General features: G+C 44.5%; 2 long non-coding RNA genes across 2 annotated transcripts; one reads left to right on the top strand and one right to left on the bottom strand.

Annotated features, from left to right (window-relative positions):
* Positions 1-3,462: 3,462 nt before the first annotated feature.
* Positions 3,463-5,457, bottom strand: LOC121560589. Its single transcript, XR_005999027.2, has 3 exons — positions 5,004-5,457; positions 3,850-4,822; positions 3,463-3,634 (listed from the first exon to the last, which is right to left on the bottom strand). It is a non-coding gene; the product is annotated as an uncharacterized LOC121560589 (long non-coding RNA).
* A 730-nt stretch (positions 5,458-6,187) lies between these two features.
* On the top strand, positions 6,188-21,169 carry LOC121560595. Its single transcript, XR_005999029.2, has 3 exons — positions 6,188-6,320; positions 6,506-6,679; positions 21,066-21,169. It is a non-coding gene; the product is annotated as an uncharacterized LOC121560595 (long non-coding RNA).
* The last annotated feature ends 5 nt before the right edge of the window (positions 21,170-21,174 follow it).

Raw genomic sequence — 21,174 nt, 5'->3', positions numbered from 1 at the left:
GAGACTTAATTTCAACCAGTAGAGAATGTGAAACGCTTGATTTAAAGAAGTTCATTATCCAAGTGTTATAAATACATAATACATGCATTATAAATATTATAATTGTAATATTATTAATACAATATTATAAATACAAGTTCAATCTGTACTTCAATGCACATCTGGTGTGCACTATAAAAACAGAGGAAGAAAGAGGAGGTGGGGAGACAGCATATGATTAATGAATTACAGTGCTACTAGGGAAGACAGCATATGATTAATGAATTACAGTGCTACTAGGGAAGACAGCATATGATTAATGAATTACAGTGCTACTAGGGAAGACAGCATATGATTAATGAACTACAGTGCTACTAGGGGAAGACAGCATATGATTAATGAATTACAGTGCTACTAGGGAAGACAGCATATGATTAATGAATTACAGTGCTACTAGGGAAGACAGCATATGATTAATGAATTACAGTGCTACTAGGGAAGACAGCATATGATTAATGAATTACAGTGCTACTAGGGAAGACAGCATATGATTAATGAATTACAGTGCTACTAGGGGAGACAGCATATGATTAATGAATTACAGTGCTACTAGGGAAGACAGCATATGATTAATGAATTACAGTGCTACTAGGGAAGACAGCATATGATTAATGAATTACAGTGCTACTAGGGAAGACAGCATATGATTAATGAATTACAGTGCTACTAGGGAAGACAGCATATGATTAATGAATTACAGTGCTACTAGGGAAGACAGCATATGATTAATGAATTACAGTGCTACTAGGGGAGACAGCATATGATTAATGAATTACAGTGCTACTAGGGAAGACAGCATATGATTAATGAACTACAGTGCTACTAGGGAAGACAGCATATGATTAATGAATTACAGTGCTACTAGGGAAGACAGCATATGATTAATGAACTACAGTGCTACTAGGGAAGACAGCATATGATTAATGAACTACAGTGCTACTAGGGGAGACAGCATATGATTAATGAATTACAGTGCTACTAGGGAAGACAGCATATGATTAATGAATTACAGTGCTACTAGGGGAGACAGCATATGATTAATGAATTACAGTGCTACTAGGGAAGACAGCATATGATTAATGAATTACAGTGCTACTAGGGAAGACAGCATATGATTAATGAATTACAGTGCTACTAGGGAAGACAGCATATGATTAATGAATTACAGTGCTACTAGGGAAGACAGCATATGATTAATGAATTACAGTGCTACTAGGGAAGACAGCATATGATTAATGAATTACAGTGCTACTAGGGAAGACAGCTTATGATTAATGAATTACAGTGCTACTAGGGAAGACAGCATATGATTAATGAATTACAGTGCTACTAGGGAAGACAGCATATGATTAATGAACTACAGTGCTACTAGGGAAGACAGCATATGATTAATGAATTACAGTGCTACTAGGGAAGACAGCATATGATTAATGAATTACAGTGCTACTAGGGAAGACAGCATATGATTAATGAATTACAGTGCTACTAGGGAAGACAGCATATGATTAATGAATTACAGTGCTACTAGGGAAGACAGCATATGATTAATGAATTACAGTGCTAATATTCTCTCAGTTCATCACAATTCCATAATAGTGTCTCTAGCGGTGTCTCCTAACAGCCTTGGGCCCCAGTCGGCCAGAAGGTGATCTTAAGAGCGGGTGAGGTGGCGATGACGGGACTAGGGGTTGGGATCCTCTCTCACATCAAAACATACCTGCAGACGAGAGACAGATGGAGAGAGAGATAGCATGTTTACGCCTTGTGTTTTTAAAATTTTATTCTAACACCGTCATCTTTAATCATCAGGAGGTGAAATGCATAACTGACCTTGTATCATTAACTCTGGGACTACTACATCTATATCTCTATTTCAATGTAAAGCATCTCTTTAATAATACTTCCTGTTGACCCGACCAAGTGACCTCCCACCTCTGATCATGCTGTGCCCTCTGTGTCAGCCAGTTCAGATGCGGGAGGGGTTCCTAACACAGCTGATATAACCTAGAGGATTTAGGGAGAAGGGGGAGAAGGATGAAGTGAAGGAGAGAGACTTATTGAGAAAATAAGGTAGTTAAAGAGACAATGTTCAACAGGAATCTCTGTGTGTGGCCTCACCTGGTGTCCACACTAAGTGGCTGCAGAGTACTTTATACTGGAAAACATTCACAGACACACGAGGACAAACAATATAGCGCAGTTATATAAATTCGCCATGGTTGGTCCTCTTTTGCGATTCTTTGAAGGTGGAAGGAGCCACAGTTATACACCTGAGCCTGCTTACTGCACAACACAATCCATCAATCAAATTGATACATGAGTGTGTGGGTTATAGGGTGTCTAATTGTTCTAAATTCTTTCAATATGGGGGACTTAAAATAGGCTGTTTTGTTTTTGTACAGACGTCACACCCTTACCTAAACAGCACCCTCACCTGAGAAGTAGAAATCAACTGGAGAGAAACTGGGAATTGAATAACTGCAGTTAACGAAGCTAAGTAAATGGAAGAATACTCTTATTGCAATGTGGATGGCTCTTAAAAGAGCCTTTGGTTGTGCATAGTGTAGTCTATGGTGTTGCCAGGGAACAGCACCCTTCGAAGAAGTAGGAGGTGAAGATCTCCCGCACACGGATTGCCTCTCATGCTGCGTTGTTGGCCCCCATCCTGGAAACATCCTGCAGAGCAGCAGACCTCTCCTCTGGCACACGGTGGCGAGCTGCAGACCCCCTCCTGGTCCTCGCGTCCATCCTCATGAAAGTTATGCAGGACACAGGAAGCCTTCACACACAGGCCTGAATTCCCCCAGGATTACAGTGCTACTAGGGAAGACACTGATTAATGAATTACAGTGCTAATAGGGAAGACAGCATATGATTAATGAACTACAGTGCTACTAGGGAAGACAGCATATGATTAATGAATTACAGTGCTACTAGGGAAGACAGCATATGATTAATGAATCACAGTGCTACTAGGGAAGACAGCATATGATTAATGAATTACAGTGCTACTAGGGAAGACAGCATATGATTAATGAATTACAGTGCTACTAGGGAAGACAGCATATGATTAATGAATTACAGTGCTACTAGGGAAGACAGCATATGATTAATGAATTACAGTGCTACTAGGGAAGACAGCTTATGATTAATGAATTACAGTGCTACTAGGGAAGACAGCATATGATTAATGAATTACAGTGCTACTAGGGAAGACAGCATATGATTAATGAACTACAGTGCTACTAGGGAAGACAGCATATGATTAATGAATTACAGTGCTACTAGGGAAGACAGCATATGATTAATGAATTACAGTGCTACTAGGGAAGACAGCATATGATTAATGAATTACAGTGCTACTAGGGAAGACAGCATATGATTAATGAATTACAGTGCTACTAGGGAAGACAGCATATGATTAATGAATTACAGTGCTAATATTCTCTCAGTTCATCACAATTCCATAATAGTGTCTCTAGCGGTGTCTCCTAACAGCCTTGGGCCCCCAGTCGGCCAGAAGGTGATCTTAAGAGCGGGTGAGGTGGCGATGACGGGACTAGGGGTTGGGATCCTCTCTCACATCAAAACATACCTGCAGACGAGAGACAGATGGAGAGAGAGATAGCATGTTTACGCCTTGTGTTTTTAAAATTTTATTCTAACACCGTCATCTTTAATCATCAGGAGGTGAAATGCATAACTGACCTTGTATCATTAACTCTGGGACTACTACATCTATATCTCTATTTCAATGTAAAGCATCTCTTTAATAATACTTCCTGTTGACCCGACCAAGTGACCTCCCACCTCTGATCATGCTGTGCCCTCTGTGTCAGCCAGTTCAGATGCGGGAGGGGTTCACCAACACAGCTGATATAACCTAGAGGATTTAGGGAGAAGGGGGGAGAAGGATGAAGTGAAGGAGAGAGACTTATTGAGAAAATAAGGTAGTTAAAGAGACAATGTTCAACAGGAATCTCTGTGTGTGGCCTCACCTGGTGTCCACACTAAGTGGCTGCAGAGTACTTTATACTGGAAAACATTCACAGACACACGAGGACAAACAATATAGCGCAGTTATATAAATTCGCCATGGTTGGTCCTCTTTTGCGATTCTTTGAAGGTGGAAGGAGCCACAGTTATACACCTGAGCCTGCTTACTGCACAACACAATCCATCAATCAAATTGATACATGAGTGTGTGGGTTATAGGGTGTCTAATTGTTCTAAATTCTTTCAATATGGGGGACTTAAAATAGGCTGTTTTGTTTTTGTACAGACGTCACACCCTTACCTAAACAGCACCCTCACCTGAGAAGTAGAAATCAACTGGAGAGAAACTGGGAATTGAATAACTGCAGTTAACGAAGCTAAGTAAATGGAAGAATACTCTTATTGCAATGTGGATGGCTCTTAAAAGAGCCTTTGGTTGTGCATAGTGTAGTCTATGGTGTTGCCAGGGAACAGCACCCTTCGAAGAAGTAGGAGGTGAAGATCTCCCGCACACGGATTGCCTCTCATGCTGCGTTGTTGGCCCCCATCCTGGAAACATCCTGCAGAGCAGCAGACCTCTCCTCTGGCACACGGTGGCGAGCTGCAGACCCCCTCCTGGTCCTCGCGTCCATCCTCATGAAAGTTATGCAGGACACAGGAAGCCTTCACACACAGGCCTGAATTCCCCCAGGAGGCAGTCCCAGTTGGCCCTGGTCACCCAACCTTGCAGTGCCCTACACAGTAACTGTAGGCAATCGTTTTGAAGGAATCTCCAGTTACAAGTTATCTGTAGGAATATGGAAGATAATGCCATTATTATACTTTTTACATCACCAGGTCATTGTGGATTACTAAAGTATCATATCCCTTATAACAAATCATAATAACATTGGATTGATAGATGCATGTGTAACGTGAGAATAGCAGGATCATATCAAGGATAGCATCACAAATGAATAAATAAATACCACTTGAAGCTTGATGATGAGTTGATCATTTGAACCAGCTGTGTAGTGCTAAGGCAAAAAACGTGCACCCCCTTCGAGTCCCCAGGACCACGACAGAGAACCACTGCTCTTCATCGGGACCTCTTCATCTGCAGACAGGCTTTCACTGCTCTCTGTACCTGAGGACAGAAAACCTCACAAGAAACAGACTTCACTATACTAAAATTAGACCGCACTAAATATTATGTTACTATTATCTCCGTCCTCACTTCTAGGGACTGGAACTACACAACAGAACCTGCCCTCTCCAGAACAGCCTACTCTCTCACTTTGACAGATGGGGCTGCTATGCTTTCACCCACCTCCATGGCTGTTGCATCAAGGAAGCTAGCTAATTTGAAGTTAGCTAACTAAGTGAATTAAATATCACCAGCTACCTATCTATACTCCTGAGTGGCGCAGTGGTCTAACTGTGCCACTAGAGATCCTGGTTCGAATCCAGGCTCTGTCGCAGCCGGCCGCGACCGGGAGACTCATGGGCGGCGCACAATTGGTCCAGCGTCGTCCAGGGTAGGGGAGGGAACGGCCGGCAGGGATGTAGCTCAGTTGGTAGAGCATGGCGTTTGCAACGCCAGGGTTGTGGGTTTGATTCCCACGGGGGGCCAGTATAAAAAAAAAAATGTATTCACTAACTGTAAGTCGCTCTGGATAAGAGCGTCTGCTAAATGACTAAAAATGTAAAAAATATACAGTATGTAAGTTGGCTAGATAACTAGCTAGCTACGTTAGCAGCTCATTTGAGTTAGCCTGTACTGTAATTTAGCTAGTTAGCTAATAATTCATCGTTTTTTTTTTTACATTTTCGAAATGTATTTACTTACTTGAATAGATTCTCCCAGCCATGTGGACGATTGGAAACAGGGCAGCAAAGTTCAGTTTGTCACCAAAGCGTTTTAGAGCATACTACTACTATTTACCTATTTAATAACCACACCTTCATACAAACTTGCTATGCTGAATTCTTGACGCACAATCGAACATGCTGCTATATGCTGCCAGCACGCCCACAAGCGAGCCACTCTGGGCGGCCTACGCAACACGTGGCAATTATCCACTTACTCGACCAATCAAATGAGGGAGTGTGATGACGCGTATGCTGGCGCAGAAAGCCCGCTCACCCGACCAAACATATAGTGGCGGGAAACGCTGCGTTCTCCAACTGGTATATCTCGAGTTCAAGTTTTGAGGACCAAAAAACGAAATACATTCGGGAACAACAATTGGCAACGTCACTAAAATTCATAACATTAGGAAAATACTACAGTTTTGGGCAAAAGGGTAAGTTGACGTTTTTCTTTTTTAGATAACTAGTATTTAACTTTTGCTATTCTCATCTAACATGAGCTAGCTAGCATAATGGATTCCATTCCAAGCACAGAGGAGTTATTCTATTTGATAGATTAACGTGTTTCCCAACAATCCTTTCATTCTAATAGTCATATCATATTCTTGATATTCAACAGCCTTTGGCAGGGGAAAAAACTCAGTTGAGAGAGTACACGTCTCTCTTTCAAGTTGTGGGCAGGAAGACATTGAATGCCACCAGGGTAAAGACAAGAACTAAGTAAGTACGTTTTTCCAAGGAAGAGAGAAACTGAGAAGGCCATGGACCAAAAGGTCGTCGCACTCTTTCACAGGTAAGGACGGACTGCATGCGAAAAACTGTTTGCCAAACATAGTGTGGCGTGAGATACACTACATCAAATTTTATTGGTCACGTACACATATTTAGCAGATGCTATTGCGGGTGTAGCGAAATGCTTGTGTTTCTATCTCCAACAGTGCAGTAGTATCTAACAATTCACAACAATACACACAAATCTAAAAGTAGAAGAACGGAATTAAGAAATATATATATATATTTTTTTTATTTTTATTTATTTCACCTTTATTTAACCAGGTAAGCCAGTTGAGAACAGGTTCTCATTTACAACTGCGACCTGGCCAAGATAAAGCAAAGCAGTGCAATAAAAACAACACAGAGTTACATATGGGGTAAAAAACATAAAGTCAAAAATACAACAGAAAATATATATACAGTGTGTGCAAATGTAGCAAGTTATGGAGGTAAGGCAATAAATAGGCTATAGTGCAAAATAATTACAATAGTATTAACACATATATATTAGGACGAGCAATGTCGGAGTGGCATAGACTAAAATACAATAGAATATAATACAGTATATACATATGAGATGAGTAATGCAAAATATGTAAACATTATTAAAGTGGCTAGTGTTCTAAGGCACTGCATCTCAGTGCTAGAGGCGTCACTACAGACCCTGGTTCGATCCCGGGCTGCATCGCATCCGGCCATGATCGGGAGTCCTATAGGGGGGCGCACAATTGGCCCAGTGTCATCCGGGTTAGAGGAGGGTTTGGCTGCGATAGGCCGTCATTGTAAATAAGAATTTGTTCTTAACTGACTTGCCTAGTAAAACAAAAGTTAAATAAAATGTTACGCAACCCCTCTAAGGTGCAGGGTTGCCTAGTGATGGCTGTTTAACTGTCTGATGGCCTTGAGATAGAAGCAGTTTTTCAGTCTCTCGGTCCCAATTTTGATGCACCTGTACTGACCTCGCCTTCTGGATGATAGCAGGGTGAACAGGCCGTGGCTCGGGTGGTTGATGTCCTTGATGATCTTTTGGGCCTTCCTGTGACATCGGGTGCTGTAGGTGTCCTGGAGGGCAGGTAGTTTGCCCCCGGTGATGCGTTGGGCAGACCTGCGGTTGCGGGCGGTGGAGTTGCCGTACCAGGCGGTGATACAGCCCGACAGGATGCTCTCAATTGTAAAAGTTTGTGAGGGTCTTGGGTGCCAAGCCAAATTTCTTGAGCCTCCTGAGGCTATTGCGCCTTCTTCACCACACTGTCTGTGTGGGTGGACCATTTCAGATGGTCAGTGATGTGTACGCAAAGGAACTTTAAGCTTCCCACCTTCTCCACTGCGGCCCCGTCGAAGTGGATAGGGGCGTGCTCCCTCTGCTTTTTCCTGAAGTCCACGATCAGCTCCTTTGTTTTTTGTTGAAGTTGAGTGAGAGGTTATTTTCCTGGCACCACACTCCCAGAGCCCTCACCTCTTCCCTGTAGGCTGTCTCGTCATTGTTGTTAATCAGGCCTACTACTGTTGTGTCGTCAGCAAACTTGATGATTGAGTCGGAGGCGTGCGTGGCCACGCAGTTGTGGGTGAACAGGGAGAACAGGAGGGGGCTGAGTGCTCACCCTTGTGGGGCCCCTGTGTTGAGGATCAGCAAAGTGGAGGTGTTGTTTCCTACGTTCACCACCATGGGGTGGTCCGTCAGGAAGTCCAGGACCCAGTTGCACAGGGCGGGGTTCAGACTCAGGGCCCGAGCTTAATGATGAGCTTGGAGGGTACTGTGGTGTTGAATGCTGAGCTATAGTGAATGAACAGCATTCTTACATAGGTATTCCTCTTGTCCAGATGGGATAGGACAGTGTGCAGTGCGATGGCGATTGCATCGTCTGTGGATCTATTGGGGCGGTAAGCAAATTGAAGTGTGTCTAGGGCAGGCCTGGTTCAATATGGCCCCATGGATTCATGCTTAGATCACATGAAGAATTTGCGATAGTAAAGTTTAGAAAATCGTATTTGTTATTCAAATTAAAAGCCCAATGAATACTCGCCTTTGTAATGATTTAACTCCCACCGCTAGTGGGACATTTTATTTTGAAGGCACGTATAAATAACAGCACGAGGAAAGACAGTGACTGACAGGCTGACACACACGTCACAGTTACAAATAGTAGCTAGCTAGAAATTGTGCAAAAATTAGTTTTTCAAAGAAAAGGTAGGTAGACAATGAATGTAGGGTGTTCCAGCGAGAGTGGACATCGAAATATTTCTTTATTGAGGTATCAGGGAAAGCTGTGTGCAAAGAGAGCATCGCTGTCTTGAAAGACTACAACTTGTCCCGACATTTCCAGACGAAGCATGCAGAGAAATATAGGAATATGTCTTCTGAGCAGAGGGCAAGTGCATTGAAAGAGTTGCTTTCTCAGTTGCAAAAGCAGCAAGGACTTTTCACAAAACTGCATTCAGCAAACGACGGAATTGCGAGAGCTAGCTATGTACTGTCCCACAAAATAGCTAAACATAGCAAGCCATTCGCTGAGGGAGAATTCCTTAAAGAATGTTTAATTGCCTCTGCAGCAATACTTTGCCCCGACAAGAAAGAGCTGTTTGAAAATGTTTCCCAGTCAAGACGAACAGTGACACGGCGTGTTGAGGACATCGCAGAGAATATGGAACAACATTTGAAAGACAAGGTAAAGGATTTCACCTATTTCTCCTTGGCCCTGGATGAGAGCAGTGATGCCCGTGACCCGGCGCAGTCGTGGATATTCTTACGAGGCATAACTCCAGACTTTGAAATTACAGAGGAGCTTGCTTCAGTGCAGTCACAACCACAGGGAAATATTTATTGGAGGAGGTTAATAAGTGTGTGGCAAAGCTGGGACTAAGTTTTGAAAAGTTATCCAGTGTGACCACTGATGGGTGCCCAAACTTGACAGGAAAAAATGTTGGCCCTTTGAAAAGGATACAAGATCAAGTAGCTGAGCTGAACCCAGATCAGAAAATTATTTTCCTGCATTGCATTGCAAAATGAGCCATGTTGTGGATACAGTCACTAAAGTGGTAAACTTCATAAGAGCAAAATCTTTAAACCACAGGCAGTTTGTCTCCCTGTTGGAAGAGACAGAGTCGGGTCATGCAGATCTCCCCTACCACACAAACGTGAGATGGCTGAGTTTGGGGAAGGTGCTTAAAAGGGTGTGGGACCTGAGTTATTTGCAAATGCAAATTTCCCTCAACTGCAAGATAAAGAATGGTTGGCTGATTTTACCTTCACAGTGGACATCATGGCCCTCATGAATGGCCAGAAACAAATAACTTTCTTCTGAAACTAGTCAGTCTATTCTTGTTTTGAGAAATGAAGGCTATTCCATGTGAGAAATTGTCAAGAAACTGAAGATCTCGTACAACGCTGTGTACTACTCCTTTCACAGAACAGCGCAAACTGGCCAGAATAGAAAGAGGAGTGGGAGGCCCCGGTGCACAACTGAGCAAGAGGACAAATATATTAGAGTGTCTAGTTTGAGAAACAGACGCTTCACAGGTCCTCAACTGGCAGCTTCATTAAATAGTACCCGCAAAACACCAGTCTCAACGTCAACAGTGAAGAGGCGACTCCGGGATGCTTACCTTCTAGGCAGAGTTGCAAAGAAAAAGCCATATCTCAGACTGGCCAATAAAAAGAAAAGCCTAGAAGGTTAGCATCCCGGAGTCGCCTCTTCACTGTTTGTAGTTGAGACTGGTGTTTTGCGGGTACTATTTAATGAATCTGCCAGTTGAGGACCTGTGAGGTGTCTGTTTCTCAAACTAGACACTCTAATGTATTTATCCTCTTGCTCAGTTGTGCACCGGGGCCTCCCACTCCTCTTTCTATTCTGGTTAGAGACAGTTTGCGCTGTTCTGTGAAGGAAGTAGTACACAGTGTTGTACGAGATCTTCAGTTTCTTGGCAATGTCTCACATGGAATATCCTTCATTTCTCAGAACAAGAATAGACTGTCGAGTTTCAGAAGAAAGTTATTTGTTTCTGGCCATTTTGAGCCTGTAATCGAACCCACAATTTCTGATGCTCCAGATACTCAACTAGTCTCAAGAAGGCCCGTTTTATTGCTTCTTTGCTAATATAATTGCAAAAGGGTTTTGTAATGATCAATTAGCCTTTTAAAATGATAAACTTGGATTAGCAAACACAACGTGCAATTGGAACACAGGACGGATGGTTGCTGATAATGGGCCTATGTAGATATTCCATTAAAAATCAGCCGTTTCCAGCTACAATAGCCATTTACAACATTAACAATGTCTACACTGTATTTCTGATAAATTTGATGTTATTTTAATGGACAAAAAAATCGCTTTTCTGTCGAAAACAAGAATTTCTAAGTGACCCCAAACTTTTGAACGGTGGTGTATGTGAACAGACATTTTCAGTGATGAAATATAACAAGTCAAGGCACAGATCATCTCTTACTGACTCCCACCTATCAGCAATCCTGCGCATAGCGACGTCAAACTGTACCTGACTTCACTGCTCTAGTCAATGCCCATCAGAGACTTCACTCCTCACACTGATTGAGTAGTTTAAATGTAATGTTGAGCTCTCTCTCTTTCTTGTGTTTTTGTGCATTCCCGTTAACAAGAGTTCTGTCCGTGGTACTGAATGCACAGTGTAGTTCATTACATGTTTAATAATGAAAATACCTACCAAAAGGAGAACATGGATGTGGTTTATTTCTGTGCATGTTAAAAAGTAAAATAAGTAGCATATCTGGATGCGATTTACAGTAGATATATCTGTCAACACAGTCATACACATGATGTATAATCCTGTAATATGATTCTGGCAAAAATATATTCTAATGTGGCCCTCCATGGAAAATAATTGCCCAGGCCTGGTCTAGGGTGTCAGGTAGAGGTGATATGATCCTTAACTAGCCTCTCAAAATACTTCATGATGACAGAAGTGAGTGCTACGGGGCGACAGTAATTTAGTTCAGTTACCTTTGCTTTCTTGGGTACAGGAACAATAGTGGACATCTTGAAGCAAGTGGAGACAGCAGACTGGGATAGGGAGAGATTGAATATGCCTCCAGCCAGCTGGTCTGCGCATGCTCTGATGATGCGGCTAGGGATGCCGTCTGGGCCAGCCGCCTTGCGAGGGTTAATACGCTTAAATGTCTTACTCACATTGGCCACGGAGAAGGAGAGCCCACAGTCCTTGGTAGCAGGCCGTATCGGTGGCACTGTGTTATCCTCAAAGCAGGCGAAGAAGGTGTTTAGCTTGTCCGGAAGCAAGACGTTGGTGTCCGCGACGTGGCTGGTTTTCCCTTTGTAGTCTGTGATTGTCTGTAGACCCTGCCACATACGTCTTGTGTCTGAGCCGTTGAATTGTAACGCCACTTTGTCTCTGTACTGACGTTTTGCCTGTTTGATTGCCTTACGGAGGTAATAACTACACTGTTTGTATTCAGCTATATTCCCAGTCACCTTGCCATGGTTAAATGTGGTGGTTCGCGCTTTCAGTCTTGCTGCCATCTATCCACGTTTTCTGGTTTGGGTAGGTTTTAATAGTCACGGTGGGTACAACATCACCTATACACTTCCTGATGAACTCAGTCACCGTATCCTTGTATTTGTCTATGTTATTCTCGGAGGCTACCCGGAACATATCCCAGTCCTCGTGATCAAAACAATCTTGAAGCATGGATTCCGATTGGTTAGACCAGTGTTGAATAGACCTTAGCACGGGTATTTCCTGTTTGAGTTTCTGCCTATAGTAAGGGAGGAGCAAAATGGAGTCGTGATCAGAATGGCCGAAAGGAGGGCGGGGGAGGGCCTTGTAGGCATTTCGAAAGGTTGAATAGCAATGGTCCAATGTTTTCTCAGAGTGAGTAATACAGTCAATGTGTTGGTAGAACTTCGGTAGCGTTTTCCTCAAATTTGCTTTGTTAAAATCCCCAGCTACAATAAATGTGTGGTTTCCAATTTGCATAGAGTTCAGTGTAGTTCCTTGAGGGCCGTTGTGTTATCGGCTTGAGGGGGAATATACACGGCTGTCACTATAACCGAAGAGAATTCTCTTGGGAGGGAATACTGTCTGCATTTGATTGTGAGGTATTCTAGGTCGGGTGAACAAATGGACTTGAGTTTCTGTTCATTATCACAATCACACCATGAGTAGTTAATCATGAAACATACACCCCCGCTTTTCTTCTTCCCGGAGAGTTCTTTATTCCTGTCTGCGCGATGAACTGAGAACCCAGCTGGCTGTATGGACGAAGACCGTATATCCCGAGAGAGACATGTTTCTGTGAAACAGAGTATGTTACAGTCCCTGATGTCTCTCTGGAAGGAGATTCTCGCCCTCACATTTAGCGAGTAATATACTCGGAAGCTGTGGATAATGTGCACGCCTCCTGAGTCGGACTAGAAGTCCACTCCAAATACCTCTTCTCCGCCGGCGGCGTTTTGGATCAGCCTCTATAATCAGTTCAATTGCCCTGGGGGGTAGGAACAAAGGACCAAATTCGGGAAAATCATATTCCTGGTCGTAATGCCGGTGAGTTACCGCTGCTCTGATATCCAAAAGTTATTTCTGGCTGTATGTAACAAGACAACGTTTTCTGGGCTATAATGTAAAAAAGAACACACAAAAAAACAAAATACTGCAAAGTTGCTTAGTAGCTAGAAACAGAGATGCCATATCTGTCGGCGCCATTTTAGTATTTTGACCATGACCAAAAGTATGTGGACACTTGTTTGTCGAACATCTCATTCCAAAATCATGGGCATTAATATGGATTTGGTCCCCCCTTGGCTGCTATAACAGCCTCCACTCTTCTGGGAAGGCTTTCCACTAGATGTTGGAACATTGCTGCAGGGACTTGCTTCCATTCAGCCACAAGCATTAGTGAGGTCGGGCACTGATGTTGGGCGATTAGGCCTGGCTTGCAGTCGGCGTTCCAATTCATCCCAAAGTTGTTCGATGGGGTTGAGGTCAGGGCTCTGTGCAGGCCGGTCAAGTTCTTCCACACTGATCTCGACAAACCATTTCTGTATGTACCTCGCTTTGTGCACAGGGGCACTGTCATGCTGAAACAGGAAAGGGCCTTCCCCAAACTGTTGCCATAAAGTTGAAAGCACAGAATTTTCTAGAATGTCATTGTATGCTGTAGCGTTAAGATTTCCCTTCACTGGAACTAAGGGGCCTAGCCGAACCATGAAAAACAGCCCCAGACCATTGTTCCTCCTCCACCAATCTTTACAGTTGGCACTATGCAATCGGGCAGGTAGCGTTCTCATGGCATCTGCCAAACACAGATTAGTCCGTCGGACTGCCAGATGGGGAAGCGTGATTCATCACTCCAGAGTACATTTTTTTACTGCTCCAGAGTCCAATGGCGGTGAGCTTTACACCACTCCAGCCGATGCTTGGCATTGCGCATGGTGATCTTAGGATTGTGTGCGGCTGCTCGGGCATGGAAACCCATTTCATTAAGCTCCCGACTAACAGTTATTGTGCTGACATTGCTTCCAGAGGCAGTTTGGAACTCGGTAGTGAGTGTTGCAACCGAGGACAGACAATCTTTACGCGCTACAGCAATCGGCGGCCCTGTTCTGTGAGCTTGTGTGGCCTACCACTTCGCGGCTGAGCCGTTGTTGCTCCTAGACGTTATCCACTTAACAATTACAGCACTTACAGTTGAAAGGGGCAGCTCTAGCAGGGCTGAAACTGACTTGTTGGAAAGGTGGCATCCTATGATGGTGCCACGTTGAAAGTCACTGAGCTCTTCAGTAAGGCCATTCTACTACCAATGTTTGTCTATGGAGATTGTGTTGCTGAAATGGACGAATCCACTAATTTGAAGGGGTGTTCACATATTTTTATGTGTATATAGATATTTGTGTACCTTATCAGGGACCCTAGGGAAGAAGGGAGGAGGATAGCCTGTGATGGTTGTTCCACCAATTGAGGACCTTTTTGAGGAGTGTAACCTTTACTCCACCTAATGTTAACATTCTGTCAAAGAGTTCAACTTAATAAAAACATGTTTTCTCAACTCAAGATGTTAAATATATAAAATGAATAAATTGGTATAGGTAGTGCCAAATAAAGTAACAGTGTTGAAGTCAAAGTCTTAAATCAGCCAAAAAAATCAGCCAATTTCAAAACTTGAAATTTCCGTGAAACTGTGCACGTTTTACTTGTGAATTTTGAAAATAAAAATCTGAAATCAAGGTGTGTCAATTTGTTTGTCTACGTGCCGTTTTAAAAACAATGCAGATATTGGAGTAAACCTATTTTGGGTGAAGACAAGTAACTATGAGTGAGGGCAAACATCATCGTAAGCTTGCAAGCTGAGTTTGAATAAGACATCCGATTACCACTTTACATTTAGAACGGTTGGTTTTATTACAGCTAATAAAATAAAATAAATTATGGATCACGGGATTAAAGAAATGCATGTCTCTCGTCTGCCCCTGCAAGTCGGTCCGCATACGCGTCATAACACTCATCTGATTGGAGGCTTTGTGGCTGTGGTAACTAGTGACGACCCTTCAGGTGCGCTTGATTTAACTTAGCCGGTGCTCTGTTGCGCATCGTGAGCCACGGGTTCAATGATTGTCAGAACACGTTTCCTCTTAATGCAAACCCCGGTGCGACGGGCAAGATAAACCAAGTGAACTGAAGCTCGGTCAGTGTTAGCACTGCATGGGTCTATTCACTAAATGGAACGAAACAAATAGAAACGCTTGTTTTCTTTGCAAAACGTTTTGCTACGGTTGGCTACAGTGTGTACTAATGAATACACCCAAGCTCAGGTTCAATATTTTAACAAATTAAACGTACAATATTATTATCACCATTGGACATTTTCCTGCATAACAAAGAAATGTGTTTCACCTTGGCTGCCCAATTCTTCTGATCTTTTGACCAATCACATCAGATCTTTTTCCGTGCTGACCTGATTGGTCTGTCTAAACGTAGCCCTTGTAGGCTATTTCTAAGACAGAATAAGAAACATGGTGTGTATGCTGCATTCTCTTAAAGGGTTGGATTATTTAGGAATAAATACCTGTCAGCTATTTTAACTGTCTGTAATGTCTAATTGTTACATGTTTGTAATGCCTACTGTCTTAACCCTCCCGTTGTCCTAGGGTCAAAATGACCCGCCACTGTGTTGAACCAACTTTATTTAATTTTTATATTTTGGGGATCATTTGTGAGAAGGAGGCAGTGAGACTTTAAAGAATATGTATCACTGCCTCCTTCTCACAAATGATCCAAAAAATATAAAAATTAAATAAAGTTGGTTCAACACAGTGGCGGGTCATTTTGACCCTAGGACAACGGGAGGGTTAAATGTAAACTGTAAAGCTGTTGGTCTGAAAGGTATTTTTAGTCGTGTGTGGACCCCAGGTTGACTAGCTGTTGTTATGAAGTCAGCTAATGGGGATCCAACCAGGTAGACTAGCTGTTGTTATGGAGTCAGTTAATGGGGATCCAACCAGGTAGACTAGCTGTTGTTATGGAGTCAGCTAATGGGGATCCAACCAGGTAGACTAGCTGTTGTTATGGAGTCAGCTAATGGGGATCCAACCAGGTAGACTAGCTGTTGTTATGGAGTCAGCTAATGGGGATCCAACCAGGTAGACTAGCTGTTGTTATGGAGTCAGCTAATGGGGATCCAACCAGGTAGACTAGCTGTTATTATGGAGTCAGCTAATGGGGATCCAACCAGGTAGACTAGCTGTTGTTATGGAGTCAGCTAATGGGGATCCAACCAGGTAGACTAGCTGTTGTTATGGAGTCAGCTAATGGGGATCCAACCAGGTAGACTAGCTGTTGTTATGGAGTCAGTTAAGGGGTATCCTTTTAAAATCAAATAACAGATTGGGCGGTCTTAATTGTTTGTGACTATGGACAGTAAAATAAAATAAAGTCTCTTGTCACGTTGGCAAAGTAAAAGTGATATGCAACAAAAGGGAAATGAACTACCAGTAGTTTAAATGTAGGGCTAAATAAAATGTATTTAGTTTAGGTTGAGAGCAGCTTTCTGGTTACACAGATCGGAAAGGCTGTGGTCCGTTTTTGCTCACTTCATGTGCACATGATTTAACGTGAGCCAATGGGTTCAATGATTGTCAGTGTAACCGGTGCTAAACGGCTAGCTAGTTAGCGGTGCACGCTAGTAGCGTTTTCAATCGGTAACGTCACTCGCTCTGAGACCTTGAAGTAGTTGTTTCCCTTTGCTCTGCAAGGGCCGCGGCTTTTGTGGAGCGATGGGTAACGATGCTTCGAGGGTGACTGTTGTCATTGTGTGCAGAAGGTCCCTGGTTCGAGCCCAGGTAGAGGCTCGGAGAGGGACTGAAGCAGAACTGTTACATCAGCACACACCATTTGTCTTGATGAAAACCCCGCCAGCCAGTGTACAGGTTGAGATAATCTGACCGCACCTCAAGTGAACTCAAGCAGTGGGTGTCGGCCTTTTCAGTAAACGGACCAAAACGGAGAGGGACCTACCTGAATTTGTCTAATAGAAACTCTAGTTTTTGTTGCAAAATGTTTTGCCACGGTTTTCTACAGTGTGCACTAATGAAAACGACCCAGCTCAGCCACAATCAAACGTACTTGCCTCATGTCCACCAGATGGATCAAACTCTTTGCGTTTCGCAACGCTACGTTGGGGATGCCCCACTAGGCTCTGGTGCGTTCTGTAACGCTACGTTGGGGATGCCCCACTAGGCTGTGGTGCGTTCTGTAACGCTACGTTGGGGATGCCCCACTAGGCTGTGGTGCGTTCTGTAACGCTACGTTGGGGATGCCCCACTAGGCTGTGGTGCGTTCTGTAACGCTACGTTGGGGATGCCCCACTAGGCTGTGGTGCGTTCTGTAACGCTACGTTGGGGATGCCCCACTAGGCTGTGGTGCGTTCTGTAACGCTACGTTGGGGATGCCCCACTAGGCTGTGGTGCGTTCCGTAACGCTACGTTGGGGATGCCCCACTAGGCTGTGGTGCGTTCCGTAACGCTACGTTGGGGATGCCGCACTAGGCTGTGCTGCGTTCTGTAACGCTACGTTGGGGATGCCCCACTAGGCTGTGGTGCGTTCTGTAACGCTACGTTGGGGATGCCCCACTAGGCTGTGGTGCGTTCTGTAACGCTACGTTGGGGATGCCCCACTAGGCTGTGGTGCGTTCTGTAACGCTACGTTGGGGATGCCCCACTAGGCTGTGGGCCGTTCTGTAACGCTACGTTGGGGATGCCCCACTAGGCTGTGGTGCGTTCTGTAACGCTACGTTGGGGATGCCCCACTAGGCTGTGGTGCGTTCTGTAACGCTACGTTGGGGATGCCCCACTAGGCTGTGGTGCGTTCTGCAACGCTACGTTGGGGATGCCCCACTAGGCTGTGGTGCGTTCTGTAACGCTACGTTGGGGATGCCCCACTAGGCTGTGGTGCGTTCTGTAACGACTACGTTGGGGATGCCCCACTAGGCTGTGGTGCGTTCTGTAACGCTACGTTGGGGATGCCCCACTAGGCTGTGGTGCGTTCTGCAACGCTACGTTGGGGATGCCCCCACTAGGCTGTGGTGCGTTCTGTAACGCTACGTTGGGGATGCCCCACTAGGCTGTGGTGCGTTCTGTAACGCTACGTTGGGGATGCCCCACTAGGCTGTGGGCCGTTCTGTAACGCTACGTTGGGGATGCCCCACTAGGCTGTAGTGCGTTCTGTAACGCTACGTTGGGGATGCCCCACTAGGCTGTGGTGCGTTCCGTAACGCTACGTTGGGGATGCCCCACTAGGCTGTGGTGCGTTTCCGTAACGCTACGTTGGGGATGCCGCACTAGGCTGTGCTGCGTTCTGTAACGCTACGTTGGGGATGCCCCACTAGGCTGTGGTGCGTTCTGTAACGCTACGTTGGGGATGCCCCACTAGGCTGTGGTGCGTTCTGTAACGCTACGTTGGGGATGCCCCACTAGGCTGTGGTGCGTTCTGTAACGCTACGTTGGGGATGCCCCACTAGGCTGTGGGCCGTTCTGTAACGCTACGTTGGGGATGCCCCACTAGGCTGTGGTGCGTTCTGTAACGCTACGTTGGGGATGCCCCACTAGGCTGTGGTGCGTTCTGTAACGCTACGTTGGGGATGCCCCACTAGGCTGTGGTGCGTTCTGTAACGCTACGTTGGGGATGCCCCACTAGGCTGTGGTGCGTTCTGTAACGCTACGTTGGGGATGCCCCACTAGGCTGTGGTGCGTTCTGCAACGCTACGTTGGGGATGCCCCACTAGGCTGTGGTGCGTTCTGTAACGCTACGTTGGGGATGCCCCACTAGGCTGTGGTGCGTTCTGTAACGCTACGTTGGGGATGCCCCACTAGGCTGTGGTGCGTTCTGTAACGCTACGTTGGGGATGCCCCACTAGGCTGTGGTGCGTTCTGTAATGCTACGTTGGGGATGCCCCACTAGGCTGTGGTGCGTTCTGTAACGCTACGTTGGGGATGCCCCACTAGGCTGTGGTGCGTTCTGTAACGCTACGTTGGGGATGCCCCACTAGGCTGTGGTGCGTTCTACAACGCTACGTTGGGGATGCCCCACTAGGCTGTGGTGCGTTCTGTAACGCTACGTTGGGGATGCCCCACTAGGCTGTGGTGCGTTCTGTAACGCTATGTTGGGGATGCCCCACTAGGCTGTGGTGCGTTCTGTAACGCTACGTTGGGGATGCCCCACTAGGCTGTGGTGCGTTCTGTAACGCTACGTTGGGGATGCCCCACTAGGCTGTGGTGCGTTCTGTAACGCTACGTTGGGGATGGCGCACGAGGCTGTGCTGCGTTCTGCATGCATTAAATATTTTCAACTTGTGCGTTGCTTTACCGTGCGGTGGTACAAATGGAAGTACACACACAGACTCCAACTAGCTAGCTTTTAGCGAGTTTAAAAGCGAAGCACGTGCGTCATGTATGGAAAATGCTGACATCCGGCAAAACAAAACCTCATATGCATCTGGTGGACATCGGACATCATGCTGTGTTCATAACCAAGTGGGAAGGTAGTTATTATCAGTTGTGCTTGTAAACAAATTCTAGTGTTCAAAAACCATATTCATCAGTGGAGGCTGCTGAGGGGAGGACTGGTCATAATAATGGATGGAATGGAGTACAATGGATGGAATGGAGTACAATGGATGGAATGGAGTACAATGGATGGAATGGAGTACAATGGATGGAATGGAGTACAATGGATGGAATGGAGTACAATGGATGGAATGGAGTACAATGGATGGAATGGATTACAATGGATGGAATGGAGTACAATGGATGGAATGGAGTACAATGGATGGAATCAAACAGATGAAAACCATGATGCCATTCCATTTACTCCATTCCAGACATTATTATGAGCCGTCCTCCCCTCAGCATTTTGTTCCCCAGTGATCCACCACTGATATTAATATATTGTTTTTTTTTAAATAAATAGTGTTTTGTTGTTACCAACAACGGTTGGAACCGGTTCAGGGAATAATAATTTCAATTCTTCGAGGAACAGAATTAGAACGAAACCGTTATTTTCAAAGCACGGGAACCAGTTAGTAACGTTATTTTGCATTCCAGGCATTTTTTTACCAGTGTCTGCCTGCCAGCTGAAAAACTTTGCCAGTGTGCAACTATGCCAGTGTGCATAGTCTACTGTAGCGTGATTCAAAAATTAGGGAGAGAGAATTCATTACAGGAAAATGAATTCACTTTTTCAATGCTAGTTAAGGATACTATGGTTATTAAGTTTTACATTGGATTTATTAACTACAAAAAGGTGACTTTTTTTTAAATTTATTCTGGTGTCGCTCTGCACACAGAAACTAGCTAGCTAGCGCTGGTCCAACATTAGTTAAACCAAATCTCTGAAGTTCAAAGACCTTCAAAGTTCCTTCATAGACGCCGGTCCAATGTAGGTATAATTCTGTAGACGTAATTCAGATAATGCATGTCATAACAACAAGATGCCAAGCCTCCTCCTCCAACCTCCTCTCACTCTTTCCCCTCACGCTAAATGTCACTACACTGTCCAATGCATTTAAATAGCTTGCCCGCTCCACAGCAAGCTGTTCTATCAGCGCTGATTGGTCAAGTCATTTAATGTTGAGCTAAATAAAATAGGAAAAAATCGATTTCAGAGGTTTAAAAAAGGAACAGCAATGAACAATATGAACCGTTACTTTTTTGGGGTTTGAACCGGTTCAGAACTTAAATTTGCTGGTCTGAACAGTGAACAAAAAAAAACAACGGTTCTGGTTGTTATATTTAACTGACATGCTGTTATTGAGGTAATTTCATTTAGCAGGTGACGTTGTTGTGTGAACTCTGTAAAAGTCTTGTCATTATTAATGATACTTCAACATTGTTCAGAAATATTGACTGTTCTGTTATTTCTTATTGTAGCTGAGTGAGCTGTGTCTCTAAAATGAGTCACTCTGGGGAGAGAGAGGAGGAGCCCACTGCCTCTAAAACGAGTCTCTCTGGGGAGAGAGAGGAGGGGACCACTGCCTCT

The sequence above is a fragment of the Coregonus clupeaformis genome, unplaced genomic scaffold, assembly GCF_020615455.1.
Source record: "Coregonus clupeaformis isolate EN_2021a unplaced genomic scaffold, ASM2061545v1 scaf0411, whole genome shotgun sequence".
Lineage (NCBI taxonomy): Eukaryota > Metazoa > Chordata > Actinopteri > Salmoniformes > Salmonidae > Coregonus > Coregonus clupeaformis.
This window is presented reverse-complemented; position numbering and strand designations above follow the sequence as displayed.